This window comes from Carcharodon carcharias, chromosome 7 (genome assembly GCF_017639515.1).
Source record: "Carcharodon carcharias isolate sCarCar2 chromosome 7, sCarCar2.pri, whole genome shotgun sequence".
NCBI lineage: Eukaryota > Metazoa > Chordata > Chondrichthyes > Lamniformes > Lamnidae > Carcharodon > Carcharodon carcharias.
In genome coordinates, this window is record NC_054473.1 from 192,902,422 (window position 1) to 192,918,537 (window position 16,116).

At 43.2% G+C, this 16,116-nt stretch overlaps 1 protein-coding gene across 8 annotated transcripts in view; it reads right to left on the reverse strand.

The window, feature by feature from the left end:
- Window positions 1-16,116, reverse strand: part of zgc:56622 (uncharacterized protein LOC326033 homolog) — a 92,179-nt gene that overhangs the window by 18,281 nt on the left and 57,782 nt on the right. The window lies entirely within an intron of this gene.

A 16,116-nucleotide genomic window follows, 5' to 3' on the forward strand; every position in this document is an offset into this window, starting at 1 on the left:
AACCTCTACCACCTAGAAGGACAAGGGCAGATATATGGGAACACCACCAAGTTCCCCTCCAAGCCACTCACCATCCTGACTTGGAACTACATCACCATTCCTTCACTGTCGCTGGATTAAAGTCCTGAAATTCCTGTCCCAGCAGCACTGTTGTAGGTGTACCTGCACCAGGTGGACGACATCAGTTCAAGAAGGTGGCTCACCACCATCTACTCAATGGCAATGAAGGATGGCCTTGCCTGGGACGCCTATATCCAATCAGAAAAAAGACTTATTTATACATACTCTCTGCCAGCCAGCCAATCTTCTATCCATGCTAATATGTTACTCCCTATACCATGCGCTCTTACTTCCCGTAATAACCTTTGATGTGGCATCTTATCAAATGACTTCTGGAAATCCAAGTACAGGACGTCTACAGGCTTCCCTTTATCCACTGCACATGTTACTCCTTTAAAAAGCTCCAATAAATTGGTTAAACATGATTTTTCTTTCACAAAACCGTGCTGACTCATCCTGATTGCTTTGAGCACTTCTAAGTGCCCAGCTATAACCACCTTAATGATGCTCACTTCTGCTCACACATGGAAAACAGCCTTTGGGCAAAAGGCCCTCCTTCAGAAAAGAGGAAAATCTGGGGTACTCGGGGCGTAAATAATTGAAGGAAAATATGGAACAGGCAATGAGCTCATGAGCTGCTGCTCTGCGGGGTGCAGCTGGGGCCAAGTGCATGGAACCATGGCTGGCTCAGCTGTAGAGGAGGGCCCAAAGAAGACTGGAATAGCAATAGTGATAGGAGATATGGATAGTTGGGGAACAGACAGGTGTTTCTGTGGTTATAGGCGTGAATCCAGAATGGTATGTTGCCTCCCTGAAGCCAGGGTCAACTAGAACACAAGTTTTAGGGGCAGGAGACCATCTGGCCCCTCGAGCCTGCTCTGCCATTCGATAAGATCAGGGCTGATCTGCTTGTGGCCTCAACTCCTGTCTGCTCCCCAGGAAAGTAACCAATGGCCTCTGCATTGTGTGTCAGTTATAGTCGCACAAGAATTGAACATGGAGGACGTGTAACCCTTCCATATGAGGGTACATCTTAAGATTTACATGCAGAGCCTGAATAGAATCGTGCACACAGTCAGTGGCACTCTGTGTCATGGGAAAACCTGCAATCCTATCAAGAATGTCACTGAATGGCTGCAGAGCACCCTGAGGGGGGCAGGTGGATAAGCCAGTGGCTGTGGTCTACATTGTTACCAACAACGTGGTAGAAAGAGCAGTTAGTGGAAAAATGTAGAGGAACATGTTTGCAAGGAAATTACAGAGAGGTGCAAGAATTATGGAGCAGTTAGAATGGAGAATTTTAATTATCTGAACATAGATTGGGATTGTAGTAGTGTAAAGGGCAGAGGGGGGGCAAGAGTTCCTGGAGTGTGTTCAGGAAAAGTTTCTGCAGCAGTATACTTCTAGTCCAAAAGGAAAGAAGACACTGCTAGACCTGATTCTTGGGAATTAGGTGGGCCCAAGTGGATCATGGGGAACATTTAGGGGACAGTGATCATTGTATCATATGGTTTAGTTCAGCTATGGTAAAGAACAAAGAACAGTCCAGATTAAGAATAAATAACTGGGGAAAAGCCAGCTTCAACGGGATAAGGATGGATTTGACCCAGATAAATTGGAATCAAAGGTTGGCAAGCAAAACTTTAACTGAACAATTACCTGCCTATAAAGAAGAGATAGTTCAGGCACAGTCATGGTGTATATTCCCATGAATGGAAAATGGTAGGGCTAACAAATCCAGAGCTCCGTGAATGACAAATGAGATTAAGATTAAGATGAAGAAGAAAACGTGTGTGTATGACAGATGCCAGGTGGGTACAACCGAGGACCAGGCTGAAGACAGAAGGTTTAGGGGGGAATTGAAAATACAATTGAGAAGTGAAGACAGCGTATACAAACAGGCTGGCAGTTAACATATAAGGGAATTCAAAAACCTTTATAGGCATATAAATAGTAAAACAATGGGAAAAAGAGGAGTGGGGCCAATAAAGGGACCAAAAGGGGGATTTAAAACCTTGAGACAGAGGGCATAGCTGAGGTATTAAATGAATACTAAGCATCTTCTTCTTTGGTAACGACAGATGCAGTGTGGTACTTGGGGAAAGAGGAGGTAGTTCAGATACTTTAAGGGTTTAAAATTGGTAAGCAGGAGGTATCGGATAGGTTGTCTCACTTAAAGTTGATAAGGCACCAGGACCATGTGAGATGCATCCAAGGAAACTGAGGGAAGTGACAGTGGAAATTGTGGAGGCATTGCCCAACATTTTCCAGTCTTCTTTGGACTCAGATTGGTGCCAAAGAATTGCAAACATTACACCCCTTTTCAAAAAAGTTTGTAAAGAGTAAGCCCAGCAACTACAGGGTCAGTTTAACTATGATGGTGGGGAAGCTTTTAAAAATGATAATTCCAGACATTCATGTGTCACGTGGACAAAGGCAGGTTAATTAAGGAAAGCCTGCATGGATTTGTTAAGGGCAAATGGTAACCTGCTTGTATTTTTCGACAAGGTAACAGAGAGGGTTGATGAGGATAATGCTGCTGATGTGGTATACATGGATTTCCAAAAAGCATTTGATAAAGACTTATGAGCAAAGATAAAGCTCATGGAATAAAAAGTGGGGATATTCAGCATTATTTGCAATCAACAATGGATTCATGGTCATTAATTCCAGGTTTTTACTGAATTCAAATTCCACCATCTGCCGTGGTGGGATTAGAACCTGGGTCCCCAGAGCATTACCCTAGGTCTTGGGATTACCAGACCAATGGCAATATCACCATGCCAACACCTCCCTGTGTACTCTTCACAATTTACTTTCCTACCTATCTTTTTGTCATCAACAAATTTGGCACCCATCCTATCCATCCCTTCATCCAAGTTCCTCAGGGTACTGTCCTCGGCCCAACCATCTTCAGTTGCTTCACCAATGACTTTCCTTCCATCATAAGGTCAGGAGTGGGGATGTTCGCTCATGATTGCACAATGTTCAGCACCCTTTGAACTCCTCAGATACTGAAGCAGTCCATGTCCAAATGCAGCAATACCTGGACAATAACCAGGCTTGGGCTGACAAATGGCAAATAACATTCGTACCACACAAGTGTAAGACAATGACCATCTCCAACAAAAGAGAATCCAAAAATCGCCCCCGATGTTCAATGGCATTGCCATCACTGAATCGCCCACTATCAACAATAAACCGAACTGGACCAGCCATATAAATACTATGGCTACAAGAGCAGGTCAGAGGCTGGGAATCCTGCGAGATGTAACTCACCTCCTGACTCCCCAAAACCTGTCCACCGTCTACAAGGAACAAGCCAGGAGTGTGATGGAATACTTCCCACTTGCTTGGATGAGTGCAGCTCCCACAACATTCAAGAAGGTTGACATTGTCCAGGATAAAGCAGCCTGCTTGATTGGCATCACATCCACAAACATTCACTCCCTCCACGACCAACACACAGTAGTAGCAGTCTGTACCATCTACAAGATGCACTGTAGGAATTCATCAAGGCTCCTTAGACAGTACCTTCCAAACCCATGACCACTGCCAGAAGGACAAGGACAGCTGATAGATGGGAACACCACCACCTGGAAGTTCCCTCCAAGTCACTTACCATCCTGACTTGGAAATATATCGCCGTTCCTTCACTGTCGCTGGGTCAAAATCCTGGAACTCCCTCCCCAACAGCACTGTGGCTGTACCTACACCACATGGACTGCAGCAGTTCAAGAAGGCAGCTCACCACCACCTTCTCAAGGGCAACTAAGGATGGGTAATAAATGCTGGTCGAGCCAGCGAAGCCCACATCCCGTGAATGAATTAAAAAAAAGTAATTTATATAAATTGTAACCAGTTGAGTTCCCACCACTTGCCACATCTTGCCAACCTGAAAAAGACTGATTTGTGCCCACTCTCTGCTCCCTGTTAGCCAGCCAATCTTTTATCCCTGCCAATATGTTACCCCCTAAACCAAGAGCTTTCATTTTCTGCAATAACGTTTGGTGTGGCACTTTATCAAATGCCTTCTGGAAATCTAAGTACAGTTCCTCTTTATCCACAGCACATGTTACTTCCTCAAAGAACTCCAATAAGTTGGTTAAACATTATTTCCCTTTCACAGAACCATGTTGACTCTGCCTGATGCCCTTGAGCTTATCCAAGTGCCCTGCTCTAGCTTCTTTAATAATAGCTTCTAACATTTTCCCTATAACAGATGTTAAGCTAACTGGCCTGTTGTTTCCCACTTTCTGTCTCCCTCCCTTTTTGAATAATGGAGTTACATTTGCTCTCTTCCAATTTAATGGGACCATCCCTAAATCTAGAGAGTTTTGGAAAATTAAAATCAATGCATCAACTATATAACTAGACGCTTCTTTTAAGACCCTCGGATGAAGTCCATCAGGACCCAGGCTCTTGTCAGCCCACAGCTCCAACAATTTGCTCAGTACCACTTCTCTGATGACTGTAATTTTCCTGAGTTCCTCCCCCACTTCCATTTCCTAGTTTGTAGCTGCTTCTGGGATGTTACTTGTATCCTCTATAGTTAAAACTGATGCAAAATACCTGTTCAATTCATCTGCCATCTCCTTCTTTTCCATTATCAATTCTCCAGGCTCAATCGGACCAATGCTCACTTTGTTAACTCATTTCTTTTTTTAAAAAATATTTATAAAAACTCTTCCTATCTGTTTTTATATTTCTGGCTAGCTCTCTCTCTCTCATACTCTAATTTTTCCCTCCTTATTAATCTTTTAGTCATCCTTTGCTGTTCCTTATATTCTGTCCAATCTTCTGACCTGCCACCTGTCTGCACAATTCTATGCTTTTTCTTTAAGTTTGATACTACCTTTAACCTTTCTAGTTAACCACGGATGGTGAGTCCATCCCTTGGACTTTTTCTTACTTGTTGTAATGTATCTATTCTGTGCATTCTGAAATATCCCCTTAAATATTAGCCATTGCCCCTCCATTAACCTATCCCTTCACCTAGTTTGCCAATTCACTTTAGCCAGCTCAGCTTTCATGTCCTCAAAAGTACCTTTATTTCAGTTTAGATCTACTCCTCTCTCCCTCAAACTGAATGTAAAATTCAATCATGTTATGGTCACTGCTACCTAGAGGAGCCTTCACTATGAGATCATTAATTACTCCTATCTCATTGCACAATACCAGGTCTAGTATAAACTACTCTCTTTTTGGCTCTAGAACATGCTGTTCTAAGAAACTATCCTGAAAACATTCAATGTACTCCTCACCTAGGCTATCTTTGCCCATCTGACTTTTCTAGTCTACATGTAAATTAAAATCTCCCATGATTATTGCTGTGTCTTTCTGACAAGCTCCCACTATTTCTTCCTTTTTGCTTAACCTTATTATGTGGTTATTGTTAGGGGGCCTGTACACAACTCATAAAAGTGACTTCTTGTCTTTATCATTTCTCATCTCTACCCAAACCGTTTCCACATCCTAGTTTCCTGAACTTAGGACATCCCTCTCTGTGCTAATACCATCATTAACCAACAGAGCCAACCCTCCACCTTTTCCTCACTTCCTGTCCTTCCTAAATATCCTGTACCCTTCAATATTCAGGTTCCAATCCATGTCCTCTTGCAGCCAAGTCTCCGTAATGGTTATCAAATTGTAATTATTTATTTCTATGTGCGCTCTCAGTTCATCTGTTTTGTTTCGAATGCTACGTGCATTCAGATACAGAGCTTTTAGCTGTATCCTTTTTATAACCTCTAGTCTGTTCTGTTGACTTACTGTTAGATTTGTACTCTCTATCCCTCCCTGTCACGGTCTGTTTTTCATTTCCCATAATAATACCCTTTTCTTTTGTCTTGTCTCTGGCTCTTTGATTTACCATATCTTACCAAATTTGATCCCTTGCCCCCACTATCTAGTTTAAAACCCTCTCTATTTCCCGAGTTATGCGGCTCGCAAGAACACCGGTCCCAGCACGGTTCAGGTGTAGACCATCCCAATGGTACAGATCTCACTTTCCCCAGTACTGGTGCCAGTGCCCCACAAACTGGAACCCACTTCTCCCAAACCAGTCTTTGAGCTGCACATTCATCTCCCTAATCTGATTTGTCCTATGCCAATTTGGAAGTGGCTCAGGTAATAATGCAGAGATTTGTCATTCACCCAAATGAATGTGGATGAAGGTATCGACCTTGGAGAGAGACTGCGAGGTTCTTAAGCAAATTGATATAGGGAGTGAAAAGAATTTGGAGGTGTTGGCAGGCTTAAAAGTGGACAAATATCCAGGTCTGGATGATTTGTGTCGCAGATTGCTGAGGGAGGCAAGGGTGGAGATTGCAGGGGCTCTGACCCAAATTTTTAATTCCTCTCTGGCCACAGGGGAGGTGCTAGAGGACTGGAGAACAACTAATGTGGTTCCGCTATTTAAGAAGGGTTGCAGAGATAAGCCATGGAACTACAGGCCAGTGCGTCTCATGTCAGTGGTAGGGAAACTATTGGAGAAAATTCTGAAGGAGAGAATTTATCTCCACTTGGAGAGGCAAAGTTTGATCAGGGATAGTCAGCATGGCTTTGTCAGAGGGAGGTCATGCCTAACAAATTTGATTGAATTTTTTGAGGGGGTGACCAGGTGTGTAGATGAGGGTAGTGCAGTTGATGTAGTTTATATGGATTTCAGCAAAGCCTTTGACAAGGTCCCACATGCGAGACTTATGAAGAAGGCAAATGCACATGGGATACAGGGTAATTTGATAAGGTGGATTCAAAATCGGCTTAGTTGTAGGAGACTGAGGTGATGACAGAAGGATGCTTTAGTGACTGGAAGCCAGTGTCCAGTGGCATACCACAGGGATCTGTGCTTGGTTCCCTATTATTTGTCATTTATATAAATGATATAGATGACTATGTGAGGGTAGGATTAGTAAGTTTGCAGATGACACAAAGATTGGCCGGGTGGTTAACAGTGAGGTTGAGTGTCTTGGGCTACAGGAAGATATAAATGGGATGTCAAACGGGCAGATAATTGGCAGATGGAATTTAACGCTGAAACGTGTGAGGTGATACACTTTGGAAGGAGTAATTTGACAAGGAAGTATTCAATGAACGGCATGGCACTAGGAAGTTCTGAGGAACAAAGGGACCTTGGTGTATGTGCCCATAGATCTCTGAAGGCAGAGGGGCATGTTAGTGGGGTGGTGAAAAAGGCATATGGAATACTTGCCTTTATCAATCGAGGCATAGATTACAAAGGTAGGGAGGTCATGTTGGAATTGTATAGAACCTTGGTGAGGCCACAGCTGGAGTACTGTGAGCAGTTCTGTTTGCCACATTATAGAAAGGATTTGATTGCATTGGAGATGGTGCAGAGGAGATTCACCAGGACGTTGCCTGGGATGAAACATTTAAATTATGAAGAGAGGTTGGATAGACTTGGGTTGTTTTCGTTGGAGCAGAGAAGACTGAGGGGCGACCTGATCGAGGTGTACAAGATTATGAGGGGCATGGATAGGGAGCAGCTGCTCCCCTTAGTTGAAGGGTCAGTCACAAGGGGACATAAGTTCAAGGTGAGGGGCAGGGGGTTTAGGGGGGATGTGAGGAAAAACCTTTTTACCCAGAGGGTGGTGACGGTCTGGAATGTGCTGCCTGGGAGGGTGGTGGAGGCGGGTTGCCTCATATCCTTTAAAAAGTACCTTGATAAGCAATTGGCACGTCATAACATTCAAGGCTATGGGCCAAGTGCTGGTAAATGGGATTAGGTGGGTAGGTCAGGTTTCTCACGTGTCAGTGCAGACTTGATGGGCTGAAGGGCCTCTTCTGCACTGTGATCCTGTGAAGTTCTGCTTCTTAATTTGGTGCCTTGGTCTTTGACAATGCAGAACCTCCTTCTTTGTCCTGCCTATGTTGTTGGTATCAACATGGACCACAATGACTGGGTCCTCACCATCCCTCTGCAAGCTCCTCTCCAGCCCCGAACAGATGTCCCGCACCCTGGCACTGGGCAGGCAACACAGCCTTTTGGACTCACGCTCTTTGCTACAGAGAACAGTGTCAATTCCTTTGACTATACTATCTCCTACTGCCACTACATTCCTTTTAGCTCCCCCAACTTGAATGTTTTCCTGTACCATAATCAGTTTGCCCATTCACCCTGCAGCCCCCACTCTCATCCAAACAAGCTGAGAGCCCCAAACCTGTTGGATAATTGCACAGGCTCACACTCCTGCATTCCTGCCCTCTGAGTCCCCTTACTTGCCTCATTCACAGTCACACTCTCCTGTGCCTGACCAAATCATAAGACCCTGTCCCAAGATGTGTGACTGCCTCCTAGTACAAAGGACCCAGGTAACTTTCCCCCTCCCTGATACAAATGGGTGAAATTGCGAACCTGACTGACAATCTGAAATTGGTTGTCAATGTAATTCTTAGCACACTGAATTATTTAGCAAATGTGGTCCAATCGCGGCATCACATCTAATGTTGGACACTGTGTTTTGAGTTTTGCAAGCACGGGTTGATTAGGTACAGTCTATACCTTGCTCATTGCAAACAGCAGCAGGGACATGCTGTTTGATACGATCCACCAGTCTTTGGGATGTACAGCCTACATACCTAGCATCACACTGGCGCTGAGATTCATATACCCCATTACTCATTTGTGTGATAGACAGAACGTCTTTTTGGCTTGATGTCAGCATCCTGTTCGTGGCGAATACCACTCATGTTGCTACTGCATAGTAGCAGTGTGAGACAGCTAGCTTCACCTGTTGCTCAAATTTTTGAGATAACTTGCCCTTCCAGGGTAATCTGAGGTAGGCTGGGCACTTTTCAGGGCTGAAAGTGACGCCCTTAGGCCTATTCATGAGTTTGCGTGATATATGGCACGAAATGATCTGATCAAGGAAGCCGTTATCCCGTAGGATGTCTTTGTTGCCCCTGTTTCAGCATCAAACTTGCACGGTGAGCAAATGTTTTGGGCCCTATTTACAAGGTTGTCGATAAGACCAATCTTATAGTGTGTGGAACTGTAGGAATTCCAACACGTGTATTGACGGCTGTGTTGCCTGCCCAGTGAAGGTAGGTTTGCGGTAAACTGTGGTAGAGAAGCCCCTGGCAGATTTCTCAACTAATATGTCAAGGAAAGGGAGTTCATTTGACTGCTCCATTCCAAAGGTGAATTTGAGCACAGGATGGAGCCCATTAAGACATTTAACAAAATTATCACATGCAGCTGCACATTTAAGTAGACTGGAAAAGCCAGATGAGCAAAGATAGCCTAGATGAGAATTCATAGAATATTTCCTGGATAGTTTCTTAGGACAGCACATTCTGGAGACAACCAGAGAGCAGGCTATACTACACCTGGAATTGTGCAAGATAGGTTTAATTAATGACCTCATAGGGAAAGTGCCCCTAGGTAGTTGAGACCATAATATGATTGAATTTTACATTCGGTTTGAGGGACAGGGGAGTGGGTCCGAGATTATGTATTTAAATTTAAAGAAGAGCGATTATGTGGGCATGAAAGCAGAGCTGGCTAAAGTGAATTGGCAAGTTAAGGGATAAGTGAATAGAGGTGCAGTGGCAAACATTTAAGGGTAAATTTCAGGATACACAGAATAGATACATTCCAACGAGTAACAAGAAGTCCAAGAGATGGATACACCATCCACGGTTAACTAGAAAGGCTAAAGATAGTATCAAACTTAAAGAAAAAGCATATAATTGTGCAAAGATAGGGGGAAGGCCAGAAGATTGGGCAGAATATAAAGAATAGCAAAGGATGGCTAAAAGACAAATAAGGAATGAAAAATTAGAGTATGAGAGAAAGCTAACCAGAAATATAAAAACAGATAGCAAGAGTTTCTATAAATATTTAAGAAAAAAAGAGTTAAGAAAGTGAGCATTGCTCCAATAGAAAGTGAGACTGAAGAATTGAAAATGGAAAACAAGGAAATGGCAGATGAATTGAACAGGTATTTTGCATCAGTCTTTACTATAGAGGATACAAGTAACATCCCAGGGGCAGCTGTAAATCAAGAAATGGAAGGTAGGGAGGAACTCAGGAAAATTATAATCACCAGAGAAGTGGTACAAAGTAAATTGTTGGAGCTGCGGGCTGACAATTGCCCAGGTCCTGATGGACTTCATCCTAGGATCTTAAATGAAGTGAGATAGTTGATGCATTGGCATGAATTTTCCAAAACTTCCTAGATTCAGGGAAGGTCCCATTAACTTGGAAGATAGCAAATGTAACTACATTGCACAAAAAGAAAAGGAGGCAGAAAGCGGGAAACTACAGGCCAGTTAGCTTAACATCTGTTATAAGGGAAAACGTTAGAAGCTATTATTAAAGAAGCTATAGCGGGGCACTTGTATAAGTTCAACGTAATCAGGCAGAGTTAACATGGCTCTGTGAAAGTGAAATCGTGTTTAACCAACTTATTGAAGGAAGTAACGTGCTGTGGATAAAGGGGAACCAGTGGATATTCTGTACTTAGATTTCCAGAAGACATTTGATAAACTGCCACATCAAAGGTTATTGCGGAAAATGAAAGCTCATGGTGTAGGGGGTAACATATTGTCATGGATAGAAGATTGGCTGGCTAACAGGAAGCAGAGAGTTGGCATAGATGGGTCTTTTTCAGGTTGGCAAGATATAATGAGTGGTGTACCACAGGGTTCAGTGTTGGGACCTTAACTGTTTACAATTTATATAAATGACTTGGATGAAGGGATGGATGGGATGGTTGCCAAATTTGCTGATGACACAAAGATATGTAGGAAAGTAAGTTGTGAAGAGGACATAAAGAGGCTACAAAAAGATATAGATGGGTTAAGTGAGCAGGCAAAGATCTGACAAGTGGCGTATAATGTGGGAAAATGTGAAATTGTCCATTTTGGCAGGAAGAGTAAAAAAGCATATTATCTAAATGGCGAGAGATTGTAGAGCTCTGAGATGCAGAGGAATCTGGAGGTCTTGGTGCTTGAATTGCAAAAGGCTAGTATGCAGGTACAACAGGTAATTGGGAAAGCTAATAGATTGTTATAATTTATTGCGTGGGGAATTGAATACAAAAGTAGGGAGGTTATGCTTCAGTTGCACAGGGCACTAGTGAGGCCATGTCTGGAGTACTGTGTACAGTATTGGTCACCTTATTTAAGGAAGGACGGGAATGCGCTGGAAGCAGTTCAGAGAAAGTTTACCAGGAATGGATGGGATGTCTTCTGAGGAATGGTTAGACAGGCTAGGCTTGTATTCACTGAAGTTTTAAAGAGTATGAGGTGATTTGATTGAAACATATAAGATCCTAAGGGATCTTGACAGGGTAGATGTGGAGAGGATGTTTCCTCTCGTGGGAGAATCTGGGACTAGGAGTCACCGTTTAAAAATAACGGGTCGCCCATTTAAAACAGAGATGAGGCAAAATTTTTTCTCTGAGGGCCATGAGTCTTTGGAACTCTCTTCCTGAAAAGGCGGTGAAAGCAGAGTCTTTGAATATTTTTAAGGCAGAAGTGGATAGATCCCTGGTAAGCAAGGGGGTGATAGGTTATTGTGGGTAGGTGGCATGTAGATTTCAGGTTACTATCAGATCAGCCATGATCTAATTAAATGGGTGGTCTAGTCTCGAGGGGCTGAATGGTCTACCCCCTGTTCCTATGTAAATAGAGCATATGTTATTATCCACATATTGGAAATATGCGAGTTTAGGTGTCATTCCATTGAAGATATATTTCTCATGGAACCCACCAAAGATGTCTGAGAGAGCTGGGCCTAAATTTGAAACAATGTTTTGCACTTAACTGTCAGTCGCCATCAGTGGTGCATTCTCCATAGTAATGCCACTTGTCAACCAATCAGCACTCACTTTACATACAGTATAAACTGTTGTTTTCCCCTTTATATTGGTATTCTTGCGAGTATCCTGATGATTGCAAGACAAAAAGCTTAGACATGTCTCTTTTTACAGCAATACTCAAGTTCCGTACTACCAAAAAGTAATGTGGATATGAAATTGAGTGATTGACAGAGAGACAATATAAAATAAAGGGTATAATTTTAAAGGGGATGCAGAAGCAGAGGGATCTGTGTGCTTATGTGCATGAATCATTGATGGTGGCAGAACAGGTTGAGAAGTGATTAATAAAGCATACAGAATCCTGGGCATAAATAGGGTCATAAGAATACAAAAGCAAGGAAGTTATGTTAAATCCATACAAAACATGGCTTCAACCTCAATTGGAGAACTGCATCCAGTTCTGGGCACCAGACTTTAGGAAGGATATAAAGGCCATTAAAGACAGTGCAGGAAAATTTCATGTGAATGGGTCCAAGGATGAGGAACTTCAGTTGTGTAGATAGGTTGAGGAAGTTAGGATTGTTTTTCTTGGAGGAGAAGGTTGGGAAGGGATTTGCTAGATGTATTCAAAATCATGAGGGGTCTGGACACAGTAGATAGGGAGAAATTGCGAGAACCAGTGAGCACAGGTTTAAGGTAATTGGCAAAATGAGCAATGGCAACATGACGAAAAACTTTTTCACACAGCAAGTGGTTAGAATCTGGAATGCAGTGCCTCAGAGGGTGTTGGAGGCAGGTTCAATGGAGGCATTCAAGAGGGAATTGGATTATTATCTTAAAAGGAAGAATATGCAGGGCTGCGGAGAGAAGGTGGGGGAATGGCAATCGAATTGCTCCTTCAGTGAGCCAGCACAGATATGGCAGGACAAATGACCTCCTTCTCTACTGTAACCATTCTATGATTCGATGGAGCCGCATTCATCCTCCTGACGTGCCTTGCAGATGGTTGTCCTGTGGATGGTTCAGTTTCAGGTCAACAGGAACCCCCAGAAGGTTAATGGTGGGGGATTTAATGACGGTAATGCCATTGAAATTCAAAGGAAGATGATTAAATTCTCTCTTGTTGAAGATGATCATTGCCTGGCACTTGTGTGGCATGAATATTACTTGCAACCATTACGAAAGGGATACCTTAAGGTTCAGTTCTGGGGCCTTAGCTATTCACGAGTTAGATGAAGATGCATGCAAGGGATGGATTTCACAGGGGAGGGGCCTGCTGGACACCCTCGGAAGGAAAGTCAGTCCTGAACAGACTGGCTTTTATAAAGCCTTCCCCGCAGCGATAACACATTGGGGGTGGACTAAACAGGCTGAGGGTTTGACCAATCTGATTGGCCAGAGTTCAGTAGTGGGTACTGCTGGGGCTGCCAGGAGGCCCCGGGAAGATGAGGACATGGTCACCTGAGAAAGGCAAGTCCAGGGTTTTAGGGCAGGAAGAGATCAGAGAGCCTAAGGAGGTGGGGGGCTAGGTTTTAGGCGGGTGACATCTCGGGTGTGGTGCCCTTGATGGGTGCAGGGCACCCCCTGAAAGAAGCAACCACCCCCCTTTGCTTCCTGACTTAAAGAAGCCATTTCAAATTAGCCTTTGCACTCTGGCCTGCCTGCCACTGCCTAGTGTTTTATGGAAGTGGAGGCAGATTCAAGTCCTTGGGCAGTTAAGTGCTTCAATAGGCCCTTATTACATCCCCACCTGTTGAAATCCCCCATCCCCAACCGGGGGGGGGGGGGGGGGGGGCGTAAAATCCAGCCTCAGGTTTGCTGATGATACAAAGCTAGGTGGCAGATAAGCTGTGAGGAGGACGCAAAAGGTCTGATTTTAGCTCTTTAAGCAGATGGGTTTTGAATGAGTTAAAATCTCACCCAAAGAGTCTGCAAAGGCATATACAGATCAAGTGGGTAAGAGACTAGCTGATGGAATATAATGTGGAGAAATATGAGGTTATTCACCTTGACAGGAAGAATAGAATTATAGAATATTTCTAAATGGTGAGACACTATTAAATGTTGGTGTTTGGAGAGATTTGAAACACAAAGAACAGGAACTTAACATGCAGGTACAGAAAGCAATTAGGAAAGTAAATGGTTTGTTGGCCTTTATTGCAAGGGTAAGGAAATATTGCTGCAATTGCACACTACTTGGTGAGACCATGCCTGGTGCATTGTGCATAATTTTACCTTCTTTTAGGAACATAGGAGGAGTAGGCCATTCAGCCTATTGAGCCTGCTCTGTCATTCAATATGGTCATGGCTGATCATCCACTTCAATGCCTTTTTCCACCTTTTCCCCATACCCCTTTATGCCATTGGTATTTAGAAATCTGTCAATCTCTGCTTTAAACATACTCAATGACTGAGCTCCCATAGCCCTCGAGGGTAGAGAATTCCAAAGATTCATAACCCTCTGAGTAAAAAGATTCTCCTCATCTAGGTCCTAAATGGCTTCCCCCTTATTTTGAAATTGTGTCCCCTAGTTCTAGACTCCCCAACCAGGGAAATATCTTATTTGCATCTACCCTGTCTATCCCTTTAAAGAAGGAAGGATATACTTGCCTTAGGAGGGGTACAACAAAGGTTCACCAGAATTGATTTCCAATGAGGAGGTAGTCCTGTGGGGAGAGATGGAGTAGCAGGGACTGGAGTTTACAAGAATTAGAGGTGATCTCACTGAACCATATAAAATTCTGAGAGGACTTGACAGATGTTGAGAGACTTTTTCCATTGGATGGAGAGTCTGGAATTAGGGACCATGGACTCAGGATAAGGGGATGGCTTTTCATAATGAGATAAGGAGTAAATTCATCATTCAGAGGGTTGTGAATCTTTGGAATTCTCTGCCCAGAGGGCCAAGGATGCTCAGTTGTCAAGTATATTCAAGACTGAAATCAATATATTTTTGAACTCTGAAGGAGTCAAAAGATAGGGCAGGATAGTGGAATTGAGGTTGAAGATCAACCATGGTATTATTAAACAGTGGAACAGTGTAAAAGATGAGCAACAAAAGAAGGTCTATGGTAGGATAGAAGGCAGAAGAAATTAAATATCAAAAAGGATGATAGTGCTACCATCAGTTTCTGCATTTTAGATATCCAGCAAGCTTTTTTTTTTAACAACCAGTAGTTTAAATTAGGACCGGAAAACTATAAAATACTAACTTGCTGGAGTTTTTTGAAGAGGTAACACAGAGGGTTGATAAGGGCAATGCTGATGATGTGGTGTACATGGACTTTCAAAGGCATTCGATATGGTGCCACACAACAGGCTTGTGAGAAAAGTTATAGCTCATGAAATAAAAGGGACAGTAACAACATGGATACAAAATTGGCTGAGTAAAAGGAAACAGAGAGTAATGGTTAATGGGTATTTTTCTGGCTGCAGGAGGGTTGTAGTGGAGTTCCCCAGGGGTTGGTATTGGGACCCTTGCTTTCCCTGATATATATTAATGATCTAGATCTTGGGGCACAGGGGACAATTTCAAAGTTTGTAGATGATACGAAATTTGGAAGCGTTGTGAAATGCGAGGACGACAGTGTAGAACTTCAGAAGGACATAGACAAGTTGTGGAGCCGGCAGATAGGTGCAGGTGAAGTTCAATGCAGAGAAGTGTGAGGTGATTTATTTTGGTAGGAAGAACATGGAGAGACAATATAAAATAAGGGGTACAATTCTAAAGAGTATGCAGGAGCAGAGGGACCTGGGTGCATTAAAGTCATTAAAGGTGGCAGGACAGGTGGAGAGAGCAGTTAATAAAGCATACAGTATCTGGGGCTTTATTAATAGGGGCATGGAGTACAAGAGTGAGGAGGTTATGCTGAGCTTATATAAGATACTAGTTAGACCTCAGCTGGAATATTATGTACAGTTCTGGGTGCCCCACTTTAGGAACACATTGGAGAGTGCAGAAGAGATTTAAAAGAATGGTTCCAGGGATAAGAAGCTTCAGTTATGAAGATAGATTGGAAACGTTGGGTCTGTTTACCTTGGAGAGAAGGAGGCTGAGAGGAGGTTTAATAGAAGTTTTCAAAATCATGAGGGGGCAGGACAGAGTAGATAGGGAGAAACTGTCTCCGCTTGTAAAAAGATCAAGAACGAAAGGGCACAGATTTAAAGTGATTTGAAAAAGAAGCAAATGTGATGTGAGAGAAAACTTATTCACACAATGAGTGGTTCGGGTCTAGAATGCACTGCCTGGGAGTGAGGTGGAGGCAGG